Genomic DNA, 11,722 nt, shown 5'->3' with positions numbered 1-11,722 from the left:
CACACAAAGGCTCTACACAGAAGAGTTTTGTCTTTTATTCTCTCTCTCTGTGGTCGTCCAGTGTCATGTGGAGGCGTATGGAGAGGAAGTGAGGGGCAAGACTCTTTCCCCTTAATTCAACAAACTCAAACACACTCACCTCACATACACACACTAACACACTCTCAATAACAAGTATATCACGCTGACCCGGCCTGCAAATGTGTATTTGGCCTCTACTCACTGGGAAACAATGTAGAAAAATAAACCATTTCCCTCCCCTCTTTGCACTCATCCCACAATGCAGCTTGCAAGCACGCTAGGAAGGTTAACTAACTAAAGGCCAGGAGATAAATTAAGCTAAGAATAAATTATTAATTTAATGAATAGTTCAAACTAAAAATGTAAATTATGTCATTTACTCACCTTGATGCCATCCAAATGCAAATTTTTTTTTTTTTTTTCATTATTATAATTTTTTTGCAAATCCAGCCCATTTCCTTTCTTCCATTTAATGAAAATGAATTAGGATGAGCTATAAATGGGCAAAAGAAAACCATACAAGTATAATAAAAAGACCATAGGATTAATATTCTATTTTTTTAAGTTTACTAAAATCATTTCTTATCAGAAGTTATCATTCACTATTATTTCAGCACGACGTTAATAGCTGCAGACAGATAATTGAATCAGTGAGTTGAAATTCAGAACCAGACATATATCAATTCATCAAAAAGATATGACTCAAAAGAGTGATTCATTAAAAAATTGTGAATTTGCAAAATAGTAAATAATTCAATAATTTAAAAAAATAATAATACAAATATTTATATTTGGTGAGTAATTTAATTATAAAAAATAAATAAAAAATCACCTCTAAAAAGGTTCAACTTAATTGCATATTTAAATAAGGTCACCTCTGGTCAATCAACTCGTGGTCATACTTTTTAAAACACAAACGGTATATCTGGGAATCTGTTAAGATGAAATAACTCCTGAATTCATGGCCACTCAAAAACAGGTCAGCCAACTGGAGGCTAATGAGAGACTCTGTGTACAGGAAGTGCAGCTCTAGACTTTGGAGGTTTTTAGCCACAATTACATATTGTGACAAAAATAATCCCCTTTTATGAAAAGAACAGGGCTCAGGGGTGAAAACATGAATAAAGAAGAAAAAAAATGAGGGTGATCAAGCAGTGAAAGAGAGAGAGAGGGTGACGAATATGAGGATATATGGGATTGTGGTATGGCCTAGATTACCTCATTCCAAACCAAAGCCACACGTTCAGGATCTGCTGCCAAACCATCTCCCATTCTCTCTCTCTCTCTCTCTCTCTCTCTCTCTCTCTCTCTCTCTCTCTCTCTCTCTCTCTCTCTCTCTCTCTCTCTCTCTCTCTCTCTCTCTCTCTCTCTCACACACACACACTTTCTCACCACATAAATTACTACCCAATGAGCCCAGACATATATGACATGATCAATGTATTGCACTCATACAGTCAGTTGGTGATATTGCTCATCCTGTGATTCTCCAGTCGGTTGTCCTCTACACTCGAGGGAAAACTGAGTCTATTTCAAGGCCAGTCGATCACTGCCGCTAATGTACTACCAAGTCTCCTGCTTTTCTTTTCACAACTCCTTTTTAAATCTCCCTCCATCTGTTTCTTTAACCCAACTTTAGCCCACTCACCTTATGCCTCTTCCTCTTGTACACCATGCTTTCACATTCCCCAAAAATACCTTTTTACTTTTCACATGCTGCCTGAAATATAATGAGACTGGTGATTTTAAAGTCAGTACAAAAGCCCAAATTACCCTTTTTTTTTACATTTTCCCTTATGATTTCTCATTGTGCACAATTCATCAGTGCATGTTATTTCAAAGAAATAAAACTTTGAGCAAAATAGGATACTTAATATGATAGAATTAAAAATATTATAAATTAAAAATAACAAAATAATCTTAACCAAAATCCAAATAGATATTTAGCATTGTATCAACAAACTCAAATTTTAGTCTGGCTCTATTCTGGAATCGAACATCCAATCAATTCCCAATGGATACAAAATCTGAAATAGATTTAATATAAAATAAATAAATAAAATAAAATAATAATAATAATAATTAATTAATTAATTATTTAACTACTTAACACTGTTTTAGTAAACTTACATTCAAGTCTGGCTCTATTGTGCAAATCTTATCTCATTACATATTTCTAAGTGAAAAAAGATATTCAATGAGAAAAAAAAAAATCTTGTTTCATATCCTATTTCACTTGAAAATAAGTCAAATTATGAAGTAAAATGGGTTGTGAAAGCTCTTTCATGTCATGACCTTGACCTGTTGAACACTAACACATTTAAGCAAGAAAGGAGTTGAGAGTTGAGACTAGAAGAATGAATAATACAGACCAGAAATAACAAATTACCTTTTATGAAATACACAACTCGTATTCTCAATTTGTTCCTGTTTGGTCTGTGAATCTCATGTATTCAGGGATCACTGGACATAAAAAGGCGGTGTTTCCATTCTGCCTGTTTTGGAGCTTTTCAGATAATGTTTGCTCTGCTTTATTTATTGCTGAATTGCTTGCCTGACACAGTAACATTTACTGTAATAGGGTGAGATGCATGGTTAGCTCCAAATGCCAGCCACCCGCATCCTCTTGCCAAGCTGAACAGACTGCGCTCAATACAAGACTCCCACATAGAGAGGTGGTGTAGAGAGGCTGGTTACAGTGAGCCCAGCAGTCTCTGCTTATGGCATTTATTAAAGAAATTACCAGAGAATCCGACAAGCCCCAGTTAGCATATGGTGCAGATAGTGCATGTCATATCTAAAGACAAAAAGCTGTGATTACCTTAGCATCAAAATGATGGTTTCTGACAGGTGCGTTTCAAGAGGACCGATCTCGGCTGAAATATCATCCCGCACGCAATTTACGCACTGCCACCTGCACCGTCCAAACCGATTTCCCGCTGGAATCCCAAACTTCTTTTTATTATTTGCGTTCCCTGGCTTTTATTTGTTGTGATTGAACATCTGTCAAACTTCTGACTCCACCATCTATCTTTATAAAAAGAAGGAAAAAAGAGCAGCAATAATTTTACCAGGATGGCCTAGGATGCCGAGACAAATAAACAGTAAGAAAAGAAACCTGACACAATGCTTTTAAAGACAGATCGGAGAAAAGCAGGGAATGAAAGAGCTGAAGCAGAGGGAGTATAAATAGGTAGGTTGTTGTTGTAAGAGACAGAGGAACCGAGTTTTCTGGGGACTATGGCGAGCCAGGGGGAAATTGCGCGTGGCCGGTGTTGGAGGCACTACAGTGGCGAGCAGCGGCATGAGAGATGAGCAGAATCAGAGGTTTATTTATAAAGCTCAGCGTTTTATGGCAGAGAAAATATGCCCATGTGCTGGAGTAGAAACAGGACTGGGCTTGAACGAGCGTGTTGGAGAGCCGGATGAGGAGTATGAGAACATATAACAGCTGCCGTCACCTGAACACCAGTGAATACACACACAAATAACATATTTAGTCATATTTTTGGAAACAACACTGGGCTTGTAGTTGCAAAAAGGCTCAAGAAATCAGCTAAAATGTAATCTCTTGTTACCAAGGTATTGAGTCATTATTTTGGCATCAGAACACTTTCATTCCAGTGTGTCCTGGACCAAAGCCACTGTAAGCAAGATTTGGTATGCCAGTGGGCAGGAAATAAAAGTAGAGATAGAGATAGAGATAGAGGGAGCAGGAAAAGAGCATGACTGTTCTAGCATCAGGTCAAAGGTTATCGGGGGCGAACAGACACAACTGCATCAACAGGACAATGACACACAAGGTTTGCCAACTAAAAATTGCTCAGATTGCCGAAGTGGAAGAGAAACTTTCCACCAATAGGGCATTTCGGTGCACCATCATTTTTTAAAAGCATTAGAAGCACAAATTCCATTTAAAAATAGTCATTTATTTATTGTTTTTGCAATAGTAAAGCATTATTTTATATATAACATTTGGTCTACTTGGTCTAAAAAAAACTTTAAGAGGCCCAATTTTGTAGCCTATTTATGGAAAGAAGCAATTGGTGTTTTGCCCTATAATTTTTTTTCTCATAAGCAGCCTCTGAAATTGGTTCAATGATGGTGCAATATACCTGCAACTTTCAATATATTAGAAATTGCATGGTTTCGCTTCAATAGCATAACTTGAGGAAGGGGGTGGGGGGAGAAAGAAAACACGATAAAATACAGAGAGCAGTCAGACCTGTCTGAGTTTATCACCGCTGGAGTCAAAGATAATCTTCGCTGGTCATACGGAAAGAGCCAGAGCTTCTGTCACACTTCTCCCGAACTGCTTTCTGGACACACACTGTCTCTTTGACGGACACACATGTGCACCCTCAAGATCTCCGAATGGAAATGGAGCACACATACGCCTGTCTGATGTCTGAAGAGACCATGGTCCACCATGACCTGTCCAGTCTGGCATTTGACAGTAGAACTCTTATCTCTGAAGCCAGGCTGCATGTTGGACATGGTTCCATGTCTGTTAGGTGCAGGGAGAGAAATTCTTACATGTCTAGGTTAAAGTTTCGAGTCAGTAAGATTTTTCTTTTTTTTCTTTTTTTATAAATGTACACTTTTATTGAGCAAGGACACATTAAAGGGTTAGTTCACCCAAAAATTTAAATTCTGTCAGTAATTACTCACCCTCATGTTGTTCCAACCCCGTAAGACTTTCGTTCATCTTCGGAACACAAATTAAGATATTTTTTTATTAAATCTGAGAGCTATCTCACTCCTCCATAGGCTTCTAAGACATTATTCACGTAGTGTTTAAGCGTAGCGCGTCTTTGCACGTCACCGTGCAAAGACTCGAGGCCCAGAGAGAAGGAAATGAAAAGTGGAATAAAGTTGTTATTTTTGTTTGTTTTTGCGCACAAAAAGTATTCTCGTCGCTTTATAAACTTAAGATTGAGCCACTGTAGTCACTTGGACTATATTAACGATGTCTTTAATACATTTTCTGGGCCAGCAAGTTATAATGTCTTAGAAGCCTATGGAGGAGTGAGATAGCTCTCAGATTTAATCAAAAATATCTTAATTTGTTCTCCGAAGATGAACGAAGGTCTTACGGGGTTGGAACAACATGAGGGTGAGTAATTACTGACAGAATTTTCATTTTTGGGTGAACTAACCCTTTAAGTTGATCAAAAGTGATTGTAAAGACCTATATAATGTTACAGCATATTTCTGTTTTATATAAATAAACATCTATTAAAAAAATTTTTTCTTGAGCACCAAATCAGCATATAGAATGATTTCTGAAGGATCATGTGACACTGAAGACTAGACGAATGGCTGCTGAAAGTCAGCTTTGCCATCACAGGAATAAAATAGTATTTAAAATATATGGGAAAACAGTTATTTTAAATTGTAGTAATATTGTATTTGTATGCTTCTGGACAATGGAGTAACCAACGAATAAATAAGTAAGTAAGTAAGTAAGTAAGTAAATAAGTAAATAAATAAGTAAATAAATAATATATATATATATATATATATATATATATATATATATATATATTTTTTTTTTTTTTTTTTTTTTTTTTTTTTATAATATTCCTCAATATTACTTATCAAATACATGCAGAGTATGTACAAACATACTACATATGTAGTATGAACATATGCTCATAGTGAGCATACTACATGAAAAATTGTACAGACACCATACTTTTACTTACTTTTGAATGGCAGTGTATGTTTTTTGGAAATTTCTAAATGAACTGTGGTTTATAAATTTGCAATATTTCCACTTCCAGTTTCTAATAAAAAAAAAGGTTGAATACAAGCAGTTTTGGCATAATGGCAGCAGAAATGCAATTGAAATATCTTACCTTATATGGGGGGTCTTTGAATATTGTGTAGACAATGGGGGGCCTTTGGTTGACAACCACTGTCGTAGATGCCAGACTGAAAATGTCTCAACATACTTTCCGGACGAGGACTCTAAATGAGGTCACTCTTACGACTGCCTCTAGAAAAACATATTCCATATGGTCTCCGACTTGCTGCATGGGGCAAAATAACCCTCAACTCTCTGTCAGGGGGTGAATGCAGTTAAGTCTAATCCATGACATTTCCTCACCCTCTTCAACACACTATAGAAACGAAAAGTAGTACAGTATATGACTATGAACTCTTATTACTCATTTTAAAGGGATACTTCACCAAAATCATTTACTTGCCCTCATTTCTTTCCAAAGCTGTGACTTTCTTTCTTCTGTGGAACACAGATTTATTTTTTTATACACTGCAAGTCAATCGGGTCCAACATTTTGTCCGATGTTGTATTCACTGTATGGACAAAGAAGTTTTTAAAAATATCTTAATTTGTGTTCCACAGATACAACTTAAGTCATACAGATTTGAAATGAGACGAGGGTGAGTAAATGATGACAGGATTTTCATGTTTGGGTGAACTATCCTTTTAAGTTTCCACTTAACAATAGCTTTTTCATTGAATGTTCAGCTCAAACACTCTCTAAGGACACTTCATAACCGTAATAACAGAACCAAATCTCAAAGACTTTTCACGTCCCAGTCAGTTTGACAGCAAATCTGTCTGTGTTCTCCAACCATTGCAGGTAGACGCTGAACACACAGGTTTTTAACCTCTCAATCACAATTGATTAAATGCTTTTCCTCTTCCACTGTGTAAAGTAGAAGCAGCGGCATATGGTTTTGACTGAACCCCTTGATGGGGTTTCTGTTTAAATATCCCCTGGTAAGCCAGATGGGCCCTATATTAATGGAAGCCAGCGGAACAGAGAAAATAAGAGAGGGAGGAGAGAGTGATGGGAGGGCGTAGAGGGATATGAGACATTCCACGGCTTCAATGAAGTGCATCCCAGTAAGCTGAAGTTTGGTAAACCTTTGTAAGATTTCCCCTCACCTCCCATTCCTCAATTGTAGCAGTTTGCAAAACATGATATCATGTTTGATAACCCCTAAGATGATGTTGTATCCAGAGGGTTTTATTTAATATATTTTTTAAGTGCTAAAAAATTTATCAACAAAATAAATGGATCTACAGTACTTGGAGATTTCTTTCAAATAAGAGGCAAGCAGAGATCAAACACTGCAGTTTTTCCATTTACTTGGAGAGAAATACAAATCCATTCCTTTCATTTGAACAGCTTTGCTCCTTGAGGAAATAGTTGGGGCTAGGAGCTGGCCGAGCGGTTTATTTATGCTAGCTGATTAGCTGGCGATGTTCAGCGCAGGAGATCGAAGGCAAGGAACGGCACCAGGGTTTGATGGACGTGTCTGGTTGGGCAGGGCGGAGGGGTTATGGTACAACGCTTTTAGGGGTAATGAGGATAAATCAGGATTAATGTTAACATTGGCACACACTGCTGAGAAAACACAAGATTAACGCAGCATGCCGACACTGTTCACATCGTAAACTCACAAAAGTGCTTAAAAAAACTGACCCCGGGTCAGCACGAGACTCTATCATATGAGCTTGGCACCGACTGATAATCAAGCACACGCATAAGTTCTGCATGAAAAATTTCAGCGGTTAAGAGTGCTGAAAAACTGGAATCAAAAAGATTATTCATGACTTTTTAATTTGCTCATGTAACTGTAAATATTACACTAAGTCCATAGCACATAATTATAGTTCGTTTTTAAATATTTTGGTAGGTGCTGAGTGGAACAGTAATAGCTTATTGGGTGGTATGCAGTCAGTTAAGATTTTTGAAGCTAAATCTCAATAAACAAAACAGCTCAGTCCTATATCAACCTTTAAACAGGCACCAAATGAAAGACAAAATTAACAGATTAATTATCCTGTAATTAATACTGTAGCTCCATTAGTAGAGCATGGCAGTATCAATGTCAAGTTTATGATTTTAGTTTTCAAAGATATAAGAATGTAAGTTTCTTTGGATACATTCACAAATGAGCGAACTGTTAATCAATTGTTGGATTTAGATTTTCTGAACAGACTGTACATGCAATACAGTAGCCTGTGCTGACAGAAGTGCTTAACCAAAAGGCCAAAGAACAGGTCCTGAAGTATTTATAACTAGCTTAATGTGTTATGAATGTGGATCTACATTTGGGCAGATCATTTGATACAGAACACATCCAAAACACAGATCCAACACACACACACACACACACACACACACACACACACACACACACACACACACACACACACACACACACACACACACACACACACACACACACACACACACACACACACACACACACACACACACACACACACACACACACACACACACACACACACACACACACACACACACACACACACACACACACACACACACACACACACACACACACACACACACACACACACACACAAAGTGTTCATTCAATAAAAAATAAAAAAACATCAATTTTTTTTCAGGCAGAATCACAAAAAATCTCACATCAAAATTATCTCTATACATTGTTTTAAGACCAGCGTTAGTACCACTACAGCTAAACTAATTTCACCAAGTAAAAAAATATATAGTCCAACAAGGTGATGGCCAATGACCTGGCCACACAAGAGGACGGTAACTGAGAACACACATGCATACATGCGTCCTTCTTTCTGGGTTGTTTAATCCATGCTGCCAATTAGCTGGGGGGTGCAGGATTAATTGTATGTATGTTTGTTTATTAAAACTCCATGTATATTTTGTTGACTATAATTATTTGGGTATATTACTTGGTTTATGACCCATTTCTTCATATTTCTGAAATTAATTACTTTATTTATTTTAAGTGTGTTAAGTGATGTTTGTTATTCCCTGTGTATTTGTAATGGACTAGTCCTTTATGTATATAAGTTCCCCATATGTGTCATTTGGGAGGTCATGCTTTTTTTGTTTAGTTTGGTTTGCTTAGTTGGTTTGATTACTGTTAAGTTTGGTTCTGTTCAGTTTACCCTTTTTATGGGCCCAGACCTGACTTTATTTCGTTCAGTTTTCAAGTAATTTATTTTTTACCTTTGTTTGGCATTTAATAAATAATTTTCTTTGTTTGGAAATCCAGCATTCAGTGCCCTTGACTGCTTGGTCCCTCACACAAGGTAACAAAATATAAAAGAAAAAAGAATGACAGACCATTAGGCCAAAGTAGGGGTGGACGATATAACCAAAATCTTATTTCACTTTTTTTAATTACCTTTTTTTATTTATGCTATTAAATTATTATAATAATAATAACAATAATAATAATAAACATTGCCCTATAACTAAACAAGCAATAACCATTACCTCTTGTTATCTGTTCTTGATGCTCAGCACAATTTATTTGCAATTAAGGTTCCTGGTAGTGCATTGTGCCGCAAAGGTAAAATCAATAAAAGCTCCCATTAACCAAACTTACAGCTTAATCAAGAACTCTTTGATCATGTTGTCTCGTGTGCTGTGTAAAATCTGCACAGCCCCTATCTTCAATCAGCTCATCATCAATTTGCATGATTGCTGATTGGGCAGAGCTCAGATTTCCCCACTTCCTGTATTAGTGGGCTGTATCATGTCATCAGTATTACTGAGAAGACTGTGAGAAGGCACATAACTAAACAACACAGATCTGTGTGCGTGTTATAAATTATGAAAAATAAAGAAGTGGAAACTATATTCAGACAGGCTTCTAAGGCACCATGACATCAAATCTAATGGTCTAGAACTAATTCAAGTGAACTTTAGACATACCATAAGCAAATACATAATGTGTGTGTGTGATATATATCCACTAACCAGCCACTTTATTAGGTACACCAGTTCAACTGTTTGTTAAAGCAAATATCTAATAAGCCAATCATGGCAGCAACTCAATGCATAGGCATGTAGAGATGGTCAAGCCGCTGGTGTTCAAACTTGGCATAAGGATGGAGAAGAAAGGTGACTTAGAGAACGACATGGTTGTTGGTGCCAGACGGGCTGGTCTGAGTATTTCAGAAACTGGTTATCTGGGATTTTCACGCAAAACCATCTATAAAGTCCAATTCATTTCCGCAAACCGGTTCTTTACGACATTTTGTTTCAATGAACCGGTTAAAAAAAACGATTAATCGGTTACTTACGTCATCACACAATGATGTCACTATGCATTTATTTACTAACAACTCGGTGTCAAGTTATATCAATGAAGCATTCAAATATAGTTATTTGTGTGAATGCATATTGCTGATTATTGCCTTACATTCACTTAAGTAAATGGTGTTTGTGGTCACAGTTTCATTTGCGGATCTTTTATGTCGGATATTACCAATATTGAGTTGGCTTCATCTTGGATAAGATTCCTAAAAGTTTTGCACCTACAGCACACATTACAGACATGCATAAATATGTTCTACATGTCTAAAGTATATAGGAAGAATAAACCTGTCTTAAACTCCTTAATTTTACTTAACAACTTAAAATATAATATGCATGCGCAATAAGCTATAGTAAAATGTATTTTCAGCTCTCGACAGAAATGTTTTTTTAATTTAATAACAGTAGTCATATAAGCATTTTTCCAGTATGTGCCTCAGGCTTGCATAGTATCGTCAACTCATTACAATCCTTGGTAATCCTCTGCAAACTTTGTCAGTCAGTTGAACCGGCTCATTCGTTTCCTTTTTGAGTGGGACATGCAACTTCGGCTGTGCGTCTTGCGTCATCAACCCGGAACTAAAGTTCGATTCCTTTCAATTTGTGAATAAGCTCAACCGGTTACTTCCTATGAACCAGCTCAAAATAATGATTTATTCAAGAATCAAACATCACTAGGGTTTAATTTGTGATTAAAATGGTTCCGACCATTAAAAGACTATATATGTATATTTTACCATTTTAGTCTTGGCCCATTCTATTTATCTATTTGCCAAGGTGTGTGTGTATGCGTGTATGTGCGTGTGTGAAATCCATCTATGGATCCATCCATTTATCCATTTATATTTACAACTACAAATAATAATTGAGTACAACAACACCCACATTCATAAGACAACTCATATCTTAAAATTACGTATTTATTTATTCTTATATAGGCCTATGGTATGGACTAGTTGTGTTTTTTTTGGTATCCACTTGAAGTGGATTTTTATTAATATGTACTTCGTGCACACTGTTATTATTTATTTAATTTCTGATGTTTTTATGTATATTGTTTACGTGACTCTACATGGCCTCAATAATTGCCCTTTGGGGACAAATAAAGTGTTATGAAATTAAATTAAATTAAATACATATGATATGAATTTATAGTTAGACACACATTTACAAATGCACCGCTTGTACACAAAGAAACAAAATAACCTTTTTTTAGACAGGCGGATGAGCAAGAATTAGAGATGCCACAGGAAATACACTTAGACACAGTTAACTCACATTAAACAAAGCACACATCCGGTTGTTCCGTGATCCCTTCTCACCTTAACCTAATGCCATGGCTCTCGTTCCTGTCGTAATATTGGTCTGGGCAAAGAAAGTATTCAGATGCAAATTTCAGACATTTGTGAATATCAATAACATCTGGCTGGCTTCCTGAGCAGAGAGAAATCATGTCTGGAGGCCATGCCAATCATAGTGATGCACACATGAATAAAGATGTCTCCCTCTCAAAACACTGCTTCCCAGTCTCTCCAATACTAATTGAGATGGAGACGAAGCCTCTCCCTGAAGAATGGAGACAAATCCTTCTTACGCCACATACA

The 11,722-nt window shown here is 36.6% G+C and overlaps 1 long non-coding RNA gene across 1 annotated transcript in view; it reads right to left on the bottom strand.

The window, feature by feature from the left end:
• Positions 1-2,780: 2,780 nt before the first annotated feature.
• Positions 2,781-11,722, bottom strand: part of LOC309503673 — a 121,880-nt gene continuing 112,938 nt past the window's right edge. Inside the window, exon 5 of the long non-coding RNA XR_014207807.1 lies at positions 2,781-3,052. This is a non-coding gene — a long non-coding RNA (uncharacterized lncRNA). The remainder of the gene's footprint in view (positions 3,053-11,722) is intronic.

Source organism: Leuciscus leuciscus, assembly GCF_965113295.1.
Source record: "Leuciscus leuciscus genome assembly, chromosome: 7".
NCBI classification, from domain to species: Eukaryota; Metazoa; Chordata; class Actinopteri; order Cypriniformes; family Leuciscidae; genus Leuciscus; species Leuciscus leuciscus.
The sequence above is the reverse complement of the archived record's forward strand: the minus strand, read 5'-3'. Positions and strand labels throughout refer to the sequence as shown.